The sequence below is a fragment of the Dermochelys coriacea genome, chromosome 20, assembly GCF_009764565.3.
Source record: "Dermochelys coriacea isolate rDerCor1 chromosome 20, rDerCor1.pri.v4, whole genome shotgun sequence".
Lineage (NCBI taxonomy): Eukaryota > Metazoa > Chordata > Testudines > Dermochelyidae > Dermochelys > Dermochelys coriacea.
Window position 1 is genome coordinate 7,389,618 of NC_050087.2, and position 20,369 is coordinate 7,409,986.

Consider the following 20,369-nt stretch of genomic DNA (forward strand, 5'->3'; position numbering starts at 1 on the left):
ACCTCCCGCAGTAAAAGCGAGGCTCTGCTGTTCGATTGCAGTTCTCCAAGTTTGCGTGAGCCGTACGCGCTTATATATATATATATATATATATATATATATATATATATATATATAAAGCAAGACTGTTAGAAACAAATACCCAATTCATGTAAACAAGGCACTCGTGGCCTCAGTCACCATGACAATTAGAATCCGTACCGTCTAAACACACACCCTGCTCTCTGGGAGAGGTTGATATGGTTAGTGGGAGTGCTAAAACCCTACGAGGCATACAATATTTATCTTGGTTAACCCTGGTGCTTTTATTAACCTTGGTGCTTCCAAGGACTCCGAGCCCCTCCCTCCCCCCAAATTAATCGAACTGGACAAGAACAGAGTTGTTGTAAATTTCACAGCTGATGTTTCTGTTCAAATACTTGGAAGGGGGGGGGAAACAACCCAACAACCCGACTCCATAATAATTATAATAAAAGCTTCAAAATCTAGCTGGGGTTCTTCTATTGAGAAAATAAACACAAGCAACTATCGCAGTGTTTGCACCTACCCGTTCAAGAGCAAAGTGATTATATGCGCACTATGAGCACTTTACTCTCATAAAGTTAACTTACGACAGGTCACTTTCTTCCGAGGAGCAGCCAAGGAAAATGCGAGCCTAGAGAAATCTACGATGGAATCACTTGAAATCTAAAATCTTCGGAATAAAGGCGAAATGCATGGACATCTATATGGGCTAAAATACACACACACAAGAACAGAAGAGACAGTTGTTTTCCTATTAAAATCTGCTATATGCTCAAAAAAAAAAAAAAGAGAGAGAGAGAGAGAGAGAGAAAAGGGAGGGGGACTGCATTCATTTATATGATTTACTGCTGTTTAAATAATAATGTGGTCTTGGCAAAAAATGGACCCCATTGCCAATTTTCTCTTCTCACCCAGATAGAGCGAAATGATACTATCTCTGTATTTACAGTTCAATGGCTTGAATACTTAATTTAGTCTATTTTTCGGAACACTCCGTATACCCATAAATCTGCCAGGCTTTTCTCTGTTACAATGCCATGAATAAAGAGGACATTGACTTTCAAAGCAGGTATGGTCCAAATAACTACAAAGATAATCTATAAAACTGATTTGGAAGGATCGAGGATGAGATGAGTTCCTTAAGTCTAATCACTCCAACACTATAAACAAATGGCTAACCTTCGGAAATTAAGTTTGCTTTAATAACCTTTCATAAACAGACTTCTGTCTTGGTGGTTGCAGAAATTATCCTGACGGGGCATTTCACTCAGTATATCATACACTGGGGACTGGGGAGAGATTTCCTGTACTCTGTGATTGTATTGGGGGTTTGCATCTGGGCCAAAAGCTTGGCTTTACTTAGGCAAGTAAAACCATTGAAGTCAAGGTTTACTCTTTTTGTGAGCAGGATTTGGCTCCAAATATATATCCATCTGTGAAAAGAAAGGAAAAAGAAAGAAGAAGGAAGAAAGAAAGAAAGAAAGAAAGAACGAAAGAAAGAAGAAGAAAGAAAGAAAGAAAAAGAAATTTCCCCATTCAGAACAAGAAATTTCTTGGTATAGTGTGACTGCTTGTGAATAAAGAGTCATAGGTGGCTGTTTACCTTACCCCTTTAACTCTAGACATGATTTCAATCTATTGAGCACCAAAAGAGTAATATGTAGCTTTTCCATGAGCAACTCCCTAGGAATTAGATCCAAGCAACCAAATCCTGGATTCACCTATGTGCTGAAGTATACCAAACAAAGGGGTGTTTATTTCAAAGGCATGAACATGTATAATGGTCAGATGTTTCCCTTTAGCCCGTGTGTTTTTGTGTATGTGTTGGAGGCGACTCTCAAAAGCTTGCATGATACAGAATTTAGTCTTGGGAGATGGAAAGAACCCCTTCAATCTGGGGCCCTAAACAGTGGCTGTTTTGCTTAGGATATAGCTTCCTATTGGTCAGTGGTGATCTGTGAAATGGGTTTTTTTTTATTTTAGTCCTGCCAGATCTGCCCTAAACCAAAGGTCTGAATTTAAACACGCCTTGAATGAGGGCCAGCCGAAGATGACACTTGAATGTTGCAACTTCACTACAGGCATTCTTCCAAAAACAATTTCTTCATCATCTTAAGTTTCAACAAGACCTCTCTTCTCCCCCGCCCCACCCTCAGATAGGAGAGGGTGGGGGTGGAGGGACTCTTCTCTTTGGATGAGATGAGTACTGTCCTAGGAAGAGCCGGAGATGCTGTGGTGAGCTCTTCCCCAGTCCGGGGCTTTGTCTGGCTGAATACATTAAACAAGGGCACCCAGAGGTCATGCTCTAGTGGAGCAAGCTCCATGCTTCCAAACAAGCCCATTTCCACTGGTGTCAGAGCTCACCACTTCAGGATGGGGGAGGTGAGACTGAGGCTGCAGTACAGGCCTCTAAGTACAGTGAGGAGGCAGGGATGTGGGGTGATAGATTTTGCCCTCCAGGCTTCAGGATTGGCATCAAGTGGTAGGTCCTGCATGAAGGCAAATTTGCACTCCTGGCTTGGTGACGACATCTCCATTGAAGTCAAAGGGAGGTTGCTAGGAATGGCTCAGGTTCAGGTGCTAGACATTACATTGAAAATGGCTATTGGTATTTTCCTGTCCCATACACAGCTTGGCTAGATGCTTCCCACCCCACAACCAGACAACTGTGTCTCTTTGTTGCATGTAGAACCCCTTTATTGCAACTTTTACTGGACAAAGGTCATCTAAGTACTGCAAGATCAGTGTCTAAATGCAGCTGCACACACGTGTGGTTGCATATAGTATGGGGTAGATAGGTGCCTCAGTGTGTTTGTGTATGGGCATGTGCGTGTTTTGGTACTTGTGTATGTTTAGTGTATAGAATATGTATTTGAGTATGGTGCATATGTGTATATGGTATGTTGGTGTCTGTGTGGGTGTTTGTATATGTTATGTATGTATATTTTTGTGTATATGTGTGTTTATGTTTGATTTATGTATGAGTGTGCCTGTGAGATATATATGTATATGGGTTTATGTATATGTGTACGCAGGTGTATGTCTGTAAGAACATAAGAATGGCAATACTGGGTCAGACCAAAGGTCCATCTAGCCCAGAATCCTGTCTTTGGACAGCAGTCAATGCCAAGTGCTTCAGAGGGAATGAACAGAAAAGATAATATCAAGTGATCCATCCCCTGTCATCCATTCCCAGCTTCTGGCAAATACAGGCTAAGGACACCAATAGCCACTGATGGACCTATGTTCCATGAATTTATCTAGTTCTTTTTTGAACCCCGTTATAGTCCTAGCCTTCTATAGTCCACAATCTCCTCAGGCAAGGAGTTCCACAGGTTGACTGTATGTTGCATGAAGAAATACTTTCTTTTGTTTGTTTTAAAGCTGCTGCCTATTAATTTAATTTGGTGACCCTTAGTTCTTGTGTTATGAAAAGGAGTAAATAACACTTCCTTATTCCCTTTCTCCTCACTAGTCATGATTTTATAGACCTCTATCATATCTCCCTTTAGTCGTCCCTTTTCCAAGCTGAAAAGTCCCAGTCTTATTAATCTCTCCTCCTATGGAAGCTGTTCCATACCCCTCATCATTTTGTTGCTCTTTTCTGAACCTTTTCCAACTTTGAGATTCTTTTCTGAGATATATATTTGAGATGTATATTTATTTATGGTCCATGGGTGTGAATGTTTGTGCTGGTGTCTGCAAATGTTTTGAGTATGTGTGTGTATTTGTGTTCAATGTATATGTGTAAGCATATGTGTTTTGTAAGTATTTGAATGTGTGTATTTGCTTATGATATATGTGTGCATATTTGTGTTTGTGTGTTCATGAGTATGTGTGCATGGTGTAGATGTGTGTGTCTGGTGAGTGTATGCTTGTGTGAGTGTGTGTGTGTGATTGTATTTGTGTAGTGATGAGAGTTTGTGTATGGAGGTGTGTGGTAAGTTTAGGCAGGCAATGTGGGAAGCAGGTAAATAATTTTGTCTCCATTTCAAAGTAATGTTTAACACTAAAGTTACCATCTAACTATAAATTTCCATAAAGCTCCATTTCCAACATATGCCTTTCCTATGGAATTTATGTCAAAAGAACCCTGAAAGCAAAACTACCTGTTTGGGCTGACACACTAGCCAGGCAGTGTGTCAGTTCTCTGTGCATGGGAGAAAAATAATTAACCCAAATCCTAATGAGATTGAACTAAACCGTAAAACTGTATAAACATCCAGACTACTGGGGACAACACCTTTGATCTCTGGGCCCTTTCACTGAAATTTACCATTAACTTCTTTGATGCACTTCTTCAAAGATGTGGTAATTTCGGGGTGAAACCCTGGAGCTATTGAAATCAGTGGGAATATTTTGCCATTGACTTCAATGGAGCCAGGATTCACCTTATATTTTGCAGATGTTTGGGACCATTAGATTGAAAAGTACTTATGCAGCCGGTTTGATTAAGGAAAGAGAAAGGCCGCATTCCTCAACTAATGTAAATCAACATAAATCCAATGGAGCCATGCTGATTTCCAGCGACTCCCACTCTGTATTGAAGACTGGTTGTATAGAATTGGATTTATTTTACTTGAAGTTAAAAAAAAATCCAGAATATCTTTTTATGGCCTCCTCTCTCCCCCCCCCCCCGGCACCCCAAGAATTATTAAATGACAAGGCACCGCTTGCTTTTGCAGTGTTGTAGCTGTGTTGGCCCCAGGATATGAGAGAGACAAGGTGGGGGAGGTCATATATTTTATTGGACGAACTTTTGTTGGTGAAAGAGACAAGCTTTGCAGCTCCACACAGCTCTTCTTCAGGCTCCGTGGAGCCCGAAAGCTTGTCTCTTCCACCAACAGAAGTAGGTCCAGTAAAAGATATTGCTTCACCCACCTTCTCTTACTCTAAACACCATTTGTCCGAGATATTCTATTCACTTATGGATGGAGGAGTTGGTTTTAATATAGTCAGTATTTTCTGGAATAGTTTGGAAATCAGAGGGGGAAGAACAAGTGAATTAATTGAATTAATCTTGTTGAATGGTGAAACAAAAGATATACAGACATTTATTGTTATTAATATTGTTTCTGGTGGTGTTGTGCTAGGCACGGTACAAATCCACAGTGAGAGACCGTTCCAAACGTTTACAGTCTCAATAGACAAGAGGATAGGAGGGGAAACTGAGGCACGAGGCGGTGGTATCACTGGGCTGTTTAGCTGAACAGTGGCTGCAGGATAGAACCCCACATTTCTGTGAAAATAATATCATTGACCTTGATTCGGCAAAGCGCTGAGGCACTTGCTTAAGTCTCATTGATCAAGCTCCTGATCAGAATTAAGCACCAGTTTAAGTGTTTTACACCTGCTTAAGGGTAAACCCACACTTATGTTCTTTGTTTATCAGATCCTTAGAGAGCTAAGGCAGCAGGTAAGTGACATTGCGTTGGCAAACACATTTCAGCTAGGCATGCCTCAAGCCATTTGACCCCAAAGTCAGCTCATGCTAAGAAAATATCCAAGGTTCTAAAGAATGGATGGGGAAAAAAAATGAAATACCTGGAAAGCAGGATACATTTTTAACATTCATGTCACAGCATTTACCCCCCTCCCCGATGCACCTACAGACTGTCCATGGAGAATGAAAGAATACAAGGACAGTAGAATACTAGGAGGTCGAGAATGCCTGCACTAGAAAGTTACAACACCAAAGTAACTTAGCAAATGCATCCGATGAAGTGAGCTGTAGCTCACGAAAGCTTATGCTCTAATAAATTTGTTAGTCTCTAAGGTGCCACAAGTACTCCCTTTCTTTTAGCAAATGTAGCGTCCCCAGCCAAGCGTTGATCTCTTTAAGAGCTGGAACAAGGATGCAGTAAACTTAGATGATTAAAAAAATTAGTATGTAAAATAACAGAGTGAAATACAATTTCCCTACTACCACTTTCCTTTCATTACCCTTTGACTGACTTGGACTTTAAAAGCTGTACCTCACACATTTTCTTTAACTGCTTCATGATCCAGACCTAATGAATTTGCTTTGCTACCAATAAATCAGAATCAATGTTTTCTCTTCAATGTTGTATTCCTAATTTCTTGGGGAGAGTCACCAAAGAGTGCGGCTGTCTCAAGTTAGCAAGCTAACACGCTATTATTAGCAATCAGCAGACTTGTAATGTTACAGTGCACCATGGGTTTTGCAGCTGGAAGGGTTTGCAAATTACAGATGATATTAACTGTTTGCTGGGTCCTGTGAAATGTGGAGCACTGCAAGATTTTTAAACTGTTCTGTCTATATTTGAAGCTGCTACACAAACAACAGCCATTATTTCCCCCATGGGGACCATAGCAGAGGGGCCGCGGTGCCCTTTGATTAAAAGTACTTCAGTGGAACAGAATATGGTGATCCTTAGAAATTGCTTCCTGACATTTTCCTGCCTCAGTGGAATCTGATCAATACAGTATGTATGATGAGATTCGTTGATTTCCCACATCTGTTTCCATAGCTGTCTTAGAAACGCCATGGATGCTATAGATATGTGTTGTTGTTTGTGTGTGTGAGAGAGACAGAGAAAGAGTGTGTGTGTGTGTTTGTGTGTGTGTGTGTGAGAGAGAGAGAGAGAGAGAGAGATTACTGGCTATTTTCCCCTCCAAGGCTAAGTGGGAAGGAACATGCAACATACCATATCAAATAATGGCATTTGTAATTCTTCTTGTGTGTGGAAACCGAATTTGCTGAGTGTGCATTTTCTTTTCTTTTCTTTCTTTTTTCCTTCTGTGCCAAGCTGGTTACTGATGTATCCGCTCCATGACTTCTTGCTGCTTGGCTCCCACTCAGATCCTGCACTGAAGGCATTTATCATTTTACATCACAAGGTGGCTCCTCGATTTAACTTCAGAACCATTTCTCTAGGGAATATTTAGGGCATATGTAGTGTGTTGGTATGGGGGGGGACTAGCCACCTTTTTATTTGTTATCTTTATGTAAATACATGGACAAAAACACCCCACTCCACTGTCTAACATAAACAAATTACTTTTATATTCCCAGGAAAAACACTCCACAGGATCATAATTTCCTGGGACACAGGGGCAGTTAAAAGAAGGTAAATGTATCCAAAATAAATATATTGGGCATCAGATCAGATCTTTTTATGGAAATAAAACAATAACATTCTGTGACGGGCGCAAGTTTACTGTGAAAATAGGCCCACGAAGAAATACAACAACACTACCGTTTATTGAATTGAAAAATGGTCTTAATGAACACAAGCCCGTAAGGGCGGAGAAAACCGGTTTCCATCGGCTCCAAAACTTTATCAGTGACGAGGGAGCTGTGAAGGAGGAGATTTTTTGGCAGAATATACACTTCATTTCTTGCAAAGAAATTAGCAGAATTAGGAGCTATGCACATTTGTTTTTAACCTCAAAAATCAAGATCCCAGGCACTCATCCCTACACATCCTTTACAAGGAGCAGAGCAATGACTTACTAACATATCTTTGGTTGTGCTGTAGGAATTTACTTTCCAATGCGATGGCAGTTGAGGTGAAATTAACCAGCTTTGAGCGGAGAATTCTGGATCACGTGAGCAGAGAGAGCACGACTGAGTTCCATAAAGTGCCTTAGGGCAACAGACTCTTGTCCTCTGGTCCAGAGTTCCCCCCTTGCCCTGTAAATCCAGATCTTGAGAGGAGAGGGGAGACTTCTCTACTCTGGATGCTCTGAAGCAAGAGACTCTACCCTCGCTGGAAGTGTCCGGACTGTAGAAAAGACTGTCAGGTATTTAAGGCACTCCAGACAATTGCTCATTCTGTAGTGAGTTATTACGCTGCTGAGGCCAAAGGTCATTAGAAAGGATAAGGGCAGCCATAAAAACCGGCACAACTAGCATGCTTTTCCTATAGAGATTATCATTATTGGCTTATTAATACACGATAATTTTGAATTATACACTGCAATAAATAGGAGAGGTTGACTTGTGGCTTTAAAATATTTATGAATCTCAAAGCGAACATTTTAAGCAACACCATGTGTCTCAGAATCATTAGAAGGACTCAACTTTCTTCTCTGGTCCATTTTTTTTTTCTTCAAATAACAAAATAGAAGTGATTTAAAGAGCAATCGAATGGACGTTTGCAACATCTGAGAAGGGGGAAATAAGTGTATTTAGGAAGCTCCAAAAATAATTTATTTGGTTATCGTTCCCCTGACTGAAATTCTGAAATCAGATATTGTGATGCAAAAAGAAAAAAAGAGAGAGAAATCACTCTACAGTTGCATTCAAATGCAATTTGCAAGACGATCTGTCATTCCAAAACTCGGAGGCGATTTCAGTGTTAAAGCCACCCTTTGATCACCCACTGGCTAGGAGGAACCAAACGAAAATAAATAGATGAGCTGCCCCCTCGATTTTTAATTCTAAGAATAAAAGGAGTAGCGTGTGCCAACGCTAATCACATTTTAAAATAAACACCCCCATTCTGGAATATTTTGGTATTTTTCCGATTCAATAATATCAAAGATCAGATTTCTAATTTATATTTTGCTTTCTGACATTTAGAGCCCTGGTGATGAAATATATCCTCTCAAATGCCTCCAAGCACCATAACTCTGCCAAAACACAAAGTTCATTCAGGGAAAAAAACAATAATAAGAACAATAACAGTAAGCAGAAACTTCATATTTTAAATTCAAGCTCACGTGCATCAATTCTTCAGTTAAACCCCCCCCCCACACACACACACCTTTCACTGAAATACATTTTAGGGGCCTCACTGAGTAGAAAATAATATCCAGACTGACTTTTATGTGACACAAATAAACTTAACGATCACGAAGGTAGGTTAGTAAAAATTGTACATATGCACTCGACAGCGAAGGTAACATTCAGACACGGATTGGCCTGCAGAGATCAAGAAATACAGTGTCTAGCCAACAAAATCTTCAGTATGTTTAATGAATTATATGCTTAAATCACATCATTTGGAGAAAGCATATTCTTAAAAAATCTTAATTAAAATAGAATTATTTCTTGCACAAATAAATCTGACACAGATTTAACAGTTAACATACATATTTTCCCCGCACCCCGTCCTAACCTCATTTCCCCCAACCCAAATTATTTGCGTCAAAATTATTCTTCCAACAGTAAATCTTCTTCTACAGATGAACAGTATATAGAGGTAACTTTCCTTTAAGTTTGCAATCTTCACTGTACACAACCCTCCCCAGAGCGAATCCTGCACCAAAATACTAAGATTTAATATATTTTAAAAATACATTCACATAAAAAAATTACCACACTTTCTGGCCTTTCCTCTAGAAAGCGATCATATAAAAATACCTTTAGCACAGCATCTTAAATATTGTCCTCTTTTTAAAACAAGCATTTCACCATCTTCTTCCAAGCATAAGCACTCTTTTCGCCGGCACAAGAACAATTAATCAACAAAGTCAAATCCGAACCTGGGGGGGAAATAATACAAAGTTAGCTTCTTAGCTCTACTCATGGGATGCAGTATCTTCATTGTTCCTTTGTTAGAGTTTGCATCAGCGCGAGAGGAACATCTCTTTCCCCCAAAAAAGAACTTTTTTTTCCCACCCACACTCTTTTGCTTGGGCTCTGAATCCAATCATTCTTCATCATCTTGCTGTAGGAGTTGGGAACTCTCCTTAGCTTTCTATAGAGTCTTTTTGTGTGTGGCGTGTGTGTGTGTGTGGGTTCAGCCGCTGTCCTCTTGACTGAGGCGTGGGCAAAGAAATAACACAGACACACAGACACAACGCAACAACACGAGCATTTTAGGAAAAGTTGCAGACTTGGTCGGAATCTCTCTCCCTATAACCTGGGGTTTTTAAAAAGACGCCTTGATGTACTAAGTGAGGCAGAGACTAGGGGGTTTTTTTTCCTTCCCCTCCTTTTATTACAGCTACAGAAGGCAAAAGAGTCATAAATCTTAGGGCAGCCTACAGAGACAAGTACATTTGTATGCATCGTTAGAACTAGCTAATACCTAAACCCATTAGCAGACCGTGTAGAGTTCGAGTTTCCGGGTGTACATTAACTTACAGTTAAATTCTGGAGGAAAGGGCATTGTGAATTAACATAAACTATATCCATCATATAGTTTGTCATATTAGATTAGTCAACCATGGATTTTTGTGTGTGTGCGAGTTAAACTTTTTTTTAAGCCTTCCAGCGCTGTGTTAATTTCAGACAAGGGGTTGCCTTTTTGCATAAATGCCATAAATCCTATATCAGATCTTTTAAAAAAAGTACAGGCACCCCAATTACTGTGCATATTAAACAAGAAATCGCAGTGATGTGGGGGGAGAGTGAAATCAAGAAATGTCAATGAGGAGATTGGACCAAGAAAAGAAAGACTATCTATCTATCTATCTATCTATCTATCTATCTATCATCTATCTATCTATCTATCTATCTATCTTGGGCCAGTCTCTCTCTCTCTCTACTCTCAACAAGAAAGAAAAGTCCTTCATGAACAGAAGGTGGGGTGGGCTTCAGAAAAGAAATGGATCCTTTAAGGCAACTCACACTGGAACCTAATGGTGGAAAGGGCCAAATTATGAGACCACACAAAAGCAAAAACGGTATTTTCTTAATTTTTTTTTTTTGTAAATTCCTTTCACCATTAGTCGATGGATTCCATTGCACAAAAGGGTTTTTTTTTCCTGAGGATCCATTATGGTGCCTATTTCCTTCCACTAATCAATGCTTTGTGCCTTCTTCTCCACCTGCCCTAGCTCCCCATCTTGCTCTCATGACACTGGGTTTGTTCACATATTGCTGCTGACAGCCCCCCCTCCCCCCTCCCCACTGCACCATCATAATCGGCACCATAGACATAATACTATCCCCACCTTTGCTTTGAAAAATCCCCACTTGCGTCGCCTATATGGACAGATTCCCCCTCCCTCTTCTTCCTCCCTCTCTCGTCCGCAAGTCTCCCCCCCACCCCCCGGTTTGGGTTGCACATAGATTATCTGAACTTTTGGTTGTTCGCTTTTTCTCCTTCGCCCGTGAAAGCGTTAAAGGTAAGGGACTGGCACTCGCGTCCAACAGCAGGCTTTGTAAGGATGATTTATTGCCTCAATATTGGTTCACCCAGAGTTCACATGGATTTGCTGCTGCTGAGGGCTAAAAGATGGTCTCCCTGACAAGTGTGACTATTGGAAATGCCTCTTTTTCTCTCTCTCTCTCGCCCCCTCTCTCGGCTGGGCTTCTAAAGTGTAAAATGGTTTATAATTGAGAATGAGACTGGAGTGTTTTGCGTGTGTGTGTGTTATACACCATTATGTGTTTGCCTGAATATCATTGCCAGCCAACACGATCTGCATGGGAAGTCTGAACCTGTGACAGATCCCAACTTAAAAAAGAAGAATACCCGCACATATCTTTCTTCTTTCTCTTTCTTTTTCTTTCTTTCTTCTTTCTTCTCTTCTCTCTTCTTTCTTTTGTCTTCTTTCTTTCTTTTCTTTCTTTCTTTCTTTCTTTATTCTCTTTTCTTTCTTCTGTTTTTCCTTTAATTGGAATCTGTGCCCAATCACAAGTAGCAGACTTCCCATGCAGGTCGTGGTTGGCTTTGCAATGATGTTCAGGACAAAAGGCTCTTACTGCTTTTAGATGCACACACACACACATTGTAGAAGTTATGGCATCATGTTTGTGTGAGAATGAGATTTCCAACCTTTCTTTTTGGGGGGTGGAGGAGGAATTGTTACGAATCTGGACTGTGATGGGGGTTAGTGCGGTTAATCTGGGTGTGATTAGCCTGATAGCCCTGTATCGCTTTTTTCAGAGGAATTACTATCAGTTAACAACAACAGCAAATCCCCTCTTCTTCCTTCTCCCCCTCCCCCTTGGTTTAAAACAAGTAAAAATAATTTATTAGAATGCATCGAGGTCTTAACTCCTGCAGACGCATCAACCATAGATTACACAACGTGACCTGCCTTCCATGCTCCTTATCCCCCACACGCACCAAAAAGAGGGGAGGGAACAAGGGAAACCCAATCCCCCTTTTATAAAGCACCTCTTTCTAACCCCCCCCCCATTAATATTTGCATCGGAAACGTTTTTTTCTATATCGAAATTTGTTTGTACTTTGAACGTTCGCCTGCATTTGCCTGTAAAATAACCCTTGTGGTATACTAATAAGATGCAAATTTTATAGAGGAGCTAATCGCTTTTCTTAATTTATGCTTCAAGGAAATGAGGGCCTTATCTAAAAAACGTTTAAAAATAAGAGCTAGGCCAGTGCATGAGCTGTTTGGTATTTCTAACTATCCCCTTCATTTGTCTCTGTATATCTAGTTGGTATGGTTGATCGTGTTGTGTGTGTATAGAGAGAAACTATATATAGTATAGGACTATATATGTATGACTCTATGTATCTAGATGTATTGGGTGTATACACTACATAGCAGCTATATATAATATGATCATATATATTTATGTCTCTATATCTAGATATATGTGAGTTAAACTTGTGTGATTGTGTTTATTTATAATCATAGACTACATATAAAAGTTTTATATACCTAGTATAGATTATATATGTTTATGTCCATATATCTAGGTGTGTATGTGGATTTTTGTGTATGTTTGTGTGTGGCATATAATCACAGGCTATATACAGAGGTATGTATTGGATAGAGACTGTATATATCTCTATATATCCAGATGTATATGCCTGGCTGTATGTATATATATAGTCAGAGACTATGCAGAGAGGCTATATATACACTATATATCATATATATCTTCAATTTACTCAAAAGCCATTTGGAAACAATTTTATATGTTTATACTTTTCTAAAACGTTTTTAGTAACTGGGTTAATCTTTCAAAGCTGTGGAAGAATCACTAGAAAGATGATAGAAATATTTTCAATGATATATAAATGAACAACCCAGACAAGGCTAACTTCTCCTGCTTATTGATGACATCAGTCCTATTCAGGTGAAGTTTTATTACTGGAAAAAAATAATGAAGCATTAACGCGATTTCAATATTTTTAATTGGCCGCAGCTAAATCTTTAGCAAAGAGGTTGAATCTGGATTTCTACCGAAATTAATTTTCAGGATTTATTTTTAAAATATTTGATGCTCAACTTCACTTTCTTTATCTGTTAAATTAATCCCTTACTTTGTCCCAAACCATAATTATATTCACTTCTGATAAATAATTCATGCCTATCTCCTTACCTTTGGACTGCCCTGTCTTCAAAACAAGCCCAGATAGGAGTCTTGAAAAATAGAGTTAAATATAATTTAAGAGAATTAAAACGGAATGATTTTTCTTAAAGTAGACATGTTTTAACCCTGTATTAAAGAAAGTGAATGAGCCTACGTTTCTTGAACTATTATCCAGCCTAGACGGTTTAGTTAAATCCACCATAGTGCAAACACCAGAAAATGCAATATTCCTAATAATAATTGTGTAAGGAATCATAATGGTGGATACATTGATCAGTTCCTTAAACTGTATAGCTAGTCTGGAGGTAGATATTAAATAAAACAAATCACAATAAAACGCATTAACTTAGTGTGTTTTAACTAATGGTGTCTGAAGAGAAAGACAGAGAGTTGCTAGGTCAAAATTCATCGCTAGTGTACTCCAGTGACTTCAACAGATTTACACCCCAGGGCTCAAAGACTAAATTTAGCTCAGTGTAGTGTAAATCACCGGATTTAAATGAAACTTTAAGCAGCTAATGAAATATACCAGAAGCCGAGGAATCACAAGGAAATGCTGCAGTTGTAAATATGTTTTCAATAAACACGGGGTCCTTACAATCCGGATCGGTTTAGATGCCACTGGGATGATCTTTTGAATGGGTAATCTGAACTGCACTCAGTACTCTGGCTATTCTCCCAGCCAATCCCGCCCCCCCCCCCCCGCTTTATTACCCCTTTTAAATACCCCCATCTGAAGGCTATCGGGATTTCCACACCCGCACACACTTGCCATTTCTAACGGGCTGACCTAGTTAATGGTTATGTTGATTATTTTTATTTATTTATTGGCGTTTGCCTTCAGTTTGGTCGTGGCTCAGTCAAAAATCTAAGGGCTCATTACATCCCCCTGCCTTGCACGCTAGATACTTCGCAGCGCAATTTAAATTTGCGCCCAGGTGAGTGTTCCTGAGGCTTCGTCCCGCAAAGGCTTGAGTGCTTTCGACTCCCCCTGGACTTTCCTATGAATTGAAACACTAGACCCTGCGTAGGTTCGAGCCCCTTCTCATCTAGTCCGGGGCCTATTTCTGCCGGTATACGTGAGGGCAAAATTTGGCCTGACTTCAGCCATTCTTTACTTTGCGGAATTTTGTTTTTGCGCTTATGTTTCTATCCAACACTCCCTCCGTATTTAAGACTTTAATATATATGTAGGGGGACACTGCCTGTATATAGGTGCATAATACTCAAGCAGCATTAGCAACTGATATTACATCACATGCAAACAAACAGACCAGAGCGCCTTTCATCTTGAACTGTTGCTGGGTGGAAAGAAGGAAAAGTTACACACCGGATACATTTCCCAGTCCACTTTGTGATGGTGGGTGGGGTACAAAATACTGAACAGAGTGAGATCGCTTTGTAAACAGGACAGCAATCCCACGTGTTCTTTACACTCAACCTGAGCATTGACATTTCTCTCGGGATATGAGAGAGAGAGAGTTTTTTCCACCAAATGCATCCGATGAATGAGCTGTCTCACGAAAGCTTATGCTCTAATAAATTTGTTAGTCTCTAAGGTGCCACAAGTACTCCTTTTCTTTTTGCGAATACAGACTAACACGGTTGCTACTCTGAAAAGAGAGAGAGAGAGAGAGATTTTTCTGATCCTTGGAAGTCTTCCACCATACAAGGAGAGAAAACCAGAAGATCTTTATCCTGTTCCTTTCTGAAACAAGGGGCAAATTAAACTGGCAACATTGAAAAGGCGCGGTGTATGTTCTGGAAAGTTTGCAGGACGGTAAAGTGTGTGTGGGGGGGGGGGGGGGGAATAGCTAGAATCCGCATCCTTAGCAGCCCCAATCAACTTGTTTGTAATTGTATCTGGCATTTTAACTACAGCCCCTTCCCCCGTCATACAGAGATCTGACACTAAACGTCTGATCAATTTAAAACAAACAAGATTTGTGGGGGATTTCCAGTCATAAATAACCCAACAGCCTCTCTCGGTTGATTTTACCATCCGGGCTGCTTTGTTAGTTGAGATTGGTTGGTGTGTTCTAGGCACACAGTTAACGATAGAAGAGGTCGATCACTGGCTGGGCACATGTACTTTAGCTGGATCTCCTCCAAAGTTACTACGAAAGATGCTGTAAAGGCAGAGAAATCATGGCCCCGTTGAATGGCAAAACTTTCCTTGGTCTCTTTAGCGCCAGGATTCTACCCGCGCTGCTGAGCTATAGGAGAGTCGCACGGACCGCACGGTCCATCTCCTGCCCTTTCCGGATGGGGGCTTGCAATTGAGGTTAGAATAGGAGGTGTCTTTGAAAAGCCTTTAACGAGACTCCGAGACAACAACAATTATAATTATAATTATTCCTTGTAGTTGCTAATTTCGATTTATCTTCCAGGCTCTTTTGTACGCCTGTCATTCCCTGTATAAGCTAATGGTTTTGCCAATAGTCCTTGCTTGTCTCTTCCCAAAGAAAATCGTTGGCCTTTAAACAAGAACTCCCCGACTGCAAAACTCCCGGACTTTGCCCTAAGAGGAACGAAGACCGGGAAGACCCTGGAAAACGTCTACGGTTAATTTCCATAAACTACTAAAAATAAAGATGCGATTATAAACACAAACATTGCACTGACCAGGGGCCAAGCATTTCTTCAGCAAAGGTTATGATGTTTACATGAAACAAGCCATTACACCCAGCACATGCATCAATAGCTTATTTCAAATAAAGACCTACTTGCAACATGACTGCCTCCATCATGTCACTTAAGCACCCAGATAATCTGTTGTTGTGTTAACAAGATTTAAGATCTGCTGTCCCCAAGGCAAGGCTTCTCTCTCTCTCTCTCTCTCCCCTCTCTCTCTCTCTCTCAAACACACCACACCACCAATCATGGGAGGTGATCAAAAAGATGCAAAGCCAGAGGACATCATTTATTGGATCCTCAAGTTTTTTTAGGCTGCTTTTTTAATTTAAATTAATTTTATTTTTTATCAGCAGGTTTGGGCCCTTTATGCGCAGGATGGCTGGTGAGAGATGTTCTTAAGTGACCTGGGTATGTTGGTTTGGAACATTTGCTCTTGATTCTAACTCTGGTGGAATCTTCCTCAGAAGAAGCCATTGGAGATCTGCCCATGACTGTGATCCACTGAGTCCCTCTCCTGTATTGAGTTAAAGATATCCAGTCCCCTTTCTTCCCCACCCCACCAGCGAGAAGAAACTGGAGATGCAAAAAGCTGCCCAAGACCATAGACTTTTGGAGGCTGTCTTTCCTAAGGTCCCATTAGCATGGGTGTCAATCAGCAGCCTCTCCCATCTCTAAAGGGACACCACCACACTGCTGCCTGAAGCCAGAACCATTCATGACTTCGTCAACAAGCCACAGACTTGCCTTGCAGCGCTTCAACAGGACTCTGCGCGGATGATCGTATCTCACAACTAGCCCTCAAGGTTCCAGTGGTCTCCTCTGCCATTCCATGTGGCCTCCCCAAAAAGGCATTCAGAGCAGAAGCTTTCTGGACCAATGACCAATCCTAACAGGATGGTACCAGCAGAGCTCACCCCCAAACATGACACAACTCAAGCAAAAAAACCGCAACCTACTTCCCGCAGGTATGTTCCATCTGATCCCAATAAAGCTTTCTTTTTACGGTGTGTGCATTGTAGACCAGGGTTTCTTAGCAACTCCAAATGAGTGGTCACCAGTAACCTTTGATAGAATTTAACAACTGTATAAATACTCATGACTTACTCCAGAGAATTTTGCCCTGCATGGTTGATGTTTGTTCTCACAAGGTTTATGAAACAATGCCCGTGCTCGAAACGAATTTTAATCCAATAATAATAATTCTGCATACTTTCTTGTCCTAATTTCTTGTCCATTGCATTTTGATGCAACTTGTTTATTTGTTCATTGGGAGACCCAAAAAAATGGAGAGACAGAAGGATGGATGGAGGGTAGATGGGGTAGGATGTGAAATTACCTAGGCAGACATGAAAGAGAGATATATGTAAAATTACATGGATAAAAAGATAGATGTAAAGTTACCTAGACCAAGTTACCTAGACCGCGAGAGATTAAATTAGAAGAAAGAAAGAAAGAAGAAAGAAGAAAGAAAGAAAGAAAGAAAGAAAAGAAAGAAAGAAAGAAAAGAGAAAGAAAGAAAACCAGCATATATCACAACTTTGGGTAATAGCAGAACACTTTGAAATTGTCTGCACAGGTTCTGTTGGAGCTTGTTAAAAACCAGACTTTTAACTGAATTTGGATATTGTCTATCCACAATGGGACATTTCAATGATTGCAGCCAGTTTATTGCTTGCAGTTATGTTACTGTCAACTGCTTCAAAGTTCAGATGTTGTATGGGGTGTGGGATGGGCCGGGGGGAGGCACTGCTGCTGCTGCAAGGGCAGGAGCAGATGAGATGGTGTGGCCTTTTTATTTCTAGGTCCCTGCTGAGGGCCGGCATGCTTTATACCAATGCCCAGCTGGAGAAAGAATTCCATGTTATCAGGTATCCCTGCTGACAGTGGAGCGTGGGATTGGCTCAGCTGCTCAACCTCAAGCTCTGGTTCCAGATCCGAAGGATGAAGGACAACAGGAGGGAGGGAACTGGGAGCCTGTCCCCTAGCAGCTGGTGGGTAGGATGTGCCCATGCACAAGTCCTACAGCAAGGCCCAAGGAGATGTGTGGGTTGACAGCCCGTCTCTGACAGCCCTTCTGCAGCTGTCCTGGAAGTTGGATCCTCCTCTGTCTCTGCAAGGGAAGTGTCATTACAAATCCCCCTAATCTGCAAAGGAGCTGGAGTGAGAAATTACCTGGAAAACATGCCTGGGGCCAGCTCACTCTTCAGCCACAGTTACGCTATAAACTTGGACCACAGCTGTGCTGCTCAAATTCCCAGTCAGTGCTACCTTGGGGCCCTGCAACGCCCATCTCACTTAAACAGACTTAAACACATATCCTGCACTTCGGGAAGTTCTCCGGAACTGCAGCTCTTGTGCATCTGTGAGGGCTCTCTGCCACGGAAACCAAGCTGGGGAAATTGCTACAGTCCTATTATGTCATTAAAAAACAAAAACAAAAACAAACCAGAAAAACCTCTAAGTGTAACCACAGTATCCTTTGATTTCCTCACCCCCCTATTCCCAGTTACCTCCTGCATATTAAATTGTACAGAGATCTGTGCATAAGGCATCTAGGAACTGGTTGTGCTTGTAACCCAGCCAATAACAGGACAAGTTCTGTGTGAGCTTATAACTCGCTCCATGTATTTTATTAAAGTTGATTTTACTCAGCTGCTTACCAGTGACTTTGTCAGTTACAAAGGTCAATAGCTACCCTTTAAATATCCTTACAATTCTTAAACTTCCTCCAAGCCTAGGGCAACATTTTTTGAAAACAACTCTGATTTTATCTACCTTACTTTCTGGAGGACGTATCTTAAAAGGAGTCTGATTTTCAGAAAGGGTTGAGCTCCCATCCTCTGCAAATTAGGCCCCTTTAAGGTGCTTCAAATTAGGCACCCAGAGATTTTCTCATGAGGGGGGTTTTTCCTTTAATCCCTCATATTCCCCCTACCTGGAAGAAATAGCTGTGGCACTTCTACTAGCCAGTGGGTTATTGTTTGATAAGCAAATGTAGATGTAAACATGTTTGAACCCACTCAAAATTTGACCCTGCAATAAGTTAGCTTCTCACTGTAATTTACACATTTTTTTTCTTTTTAAAAGAGATCAGTTGGCTCTTGGCATAGTTTATTGTATTGTTTGGTATTCAAAATAAAGAGGTCTTTTAAAAACTGTGCTGGGCGGGTTTTTTTGGCTCGTCTGGGTTGGTTTTCTCCAGGAACACTGCTCTGTTGTTCTTAAAATCACTTTGCCATCTTGTAGTTTACTAGGGGTTGGGCTTCACCCTTCTCTCACCCCCATTAATCACTGAGACAGCACTACTTCAGTAGGCCCCCAGCCCTTTTCATCTCCCAGTTAGTATGCAGCTCTGGAGCCCTGCCTGCTTGTGCACTTTTTTATAATGGCCCCTGCCTTCCCTTGAACTCACCCATCCTCAGATGGAAGGTTTTCTCCTCTGCTTTGCAGGCATTTGTAAAATGTACATTTAGTCTGAGATTTTCAGCAGGGCATCCACAATGCGCCTCCTCTTTTAGTAAGAAAAGCAGTGTGCAGATCCACTTTCTGCCCCATAGAGTTTAGGGCAGGAGCTGGACAAGTCGTGGTTCATTTTACAAGTTGAAGTGTAAAGTCTTGTTGGAATTGTTTGGAGACATTGTGAGCAATGGGCTTTGCCGTGCCTTAAAACAAACAGGGTAACAACAACAGAGCCTGTACAGTTTTGAGTCTCCTGAAAACAATCAGGTAGCTTTGCACAAAAAAATGAAATGTAGCAGTGCAGATAACTGTAAAACACATTGCAGACCGTTGTTCCCATGGCCTCAGGCAATTATGATAACGCAACTTTCAAGTGTATTTTATTGTATCCCACCCCCAAGATGAATTACCCAGCAACTAAATCTACATATTGTAATTAACTGATAAATATTTAATAATGGTTAGAACTTTATCCATTTGGTCTTCCATCAACAAACTTTAGGAGGTAAAACAGGCAAATTAAAGAAGACATTTTTTTGACTTAGAAATTTCTCTCGTGCAATTTGTTTTTTTTAAAATAGAAGAGTCTCTGTTTGCAAAGGAAATGTTAATTTAAAGAAACCTGTTATGAGAAAAAATAGCTATGATCTGAAATAACAAGATCTTTGTCAATTGCAGAACAAAGATTGTGTTGGCAGAATTCTTTTCTTGCTTAGGAGAAGTGTATTATCTTGTTGTGTGCTGGGTTTGTGTGAATGGTTTGTGTGGTTTGCGTAAAATGTGTCTGTATATGAATATGTGTGTATGTGTGGGTGGGTGGGTATCTGTGAGATACGTTTATATGAGGATGCGCGTGTGCATGCATTTGTCTGTATGTGTTTGTATATGTGTGTATGAGAATATGTGTGTGTGTGTGCAAGTGTTTATGGGTGCATGTCTGTGAGTTTTAATCTGGCTTCCAGTGAAGCCAAATGCAGAGCTCCAATTGACTGCAACGAAGCAGGAGTAGGCCTTGTGCTTTTAAACCATAAATAAGATTAGC

The 20,369-nt window shown here is 40.7% G+C and overlaps 1 protein-coding gene across 6 annotated transcripts in view; it reads left to right on the plus strand.

Moving 5' to 3' along the window:
- The window catches only part of HOXC6 (homeobox C6), a 71,044-nt gene extending 52,020 nt beyond the window's left edge, over positions 1-19,024 (plus strand). For 4 of the 6 annotated variants that reach the window (XR_006278370.1, XR_006278372.1, XR_005289704.2 and 1 more), the window contains 2 exons: positions 16,222-16,833; positions 17,671-19,024. The gene's annotated coding sequence lies outside the window, so the exon portion shown is untranslated. Of the gene's footprint in view, positions 1-16,218; positions 16,834-17,670 lie in introns of all 6 variants that reach the window. The other 2 variants (XR_006278371.1, XR_006278369.1) reach the window with 1 other exon arrangement.
- The last annotated feature ends 1,345 nt before the right edge of the window (positions 19,025-20,369 follow it).